Here is a 233-nt window from a genome sequence, read left to right as displayed (position 1 = left end):
GGCAATGAGAGCCTCGAAGAATAGGCATCTTTTGTTGAGTATCCCCTTCCATTGTCCATCCTTTTCAATCCGGAAGATAAACCGACCAGTATTTCCCGACTAACGACAGCTCCCGACAGCCCACCTGATAGCAACGGGAGTGTCCCCTGTCTGTCACACTCAGCCTCGAGTGTGAGAGCCTGATACTGAGGGACAGCGGGTATAAGATGCTTGCATTGTCTTTTGGGAGGTGT

General features: G+C 51.1%; 1 protein-coding gene across 1 annotated transcript in view; it reads right to left on the bottom strand.

The window, feature by feature from the left end:
• Positions 1-233, bottom strand: part of LOC119594199 (nephrin-like) — a 95,703-nt gene that overhangs the window by 7,576 nt on the left and 87,894 nt on the right. The window lies entirely within an intron of this gene.

The sequence above is a fragment of the Penaeus monodon genome, chromosome 33 (genome assembly GCF_015228065.2).
Source record: "Penaeus monodon isolate SGIC_2016 chromosome 33, NSTDA_Pmon_1, whole genome shotgun sequence".
Lineage (NCBI taxonomy): Eukaryota > Metazoa > Arthropoda > Malacostraca > Decapoda > Penaeidae > Penaeus > Penaeus monodon.
Note: the sequence above shows the minus strand (reverse complement) of the source record. Positions and strands in the feature narration are given on the sequence as shown.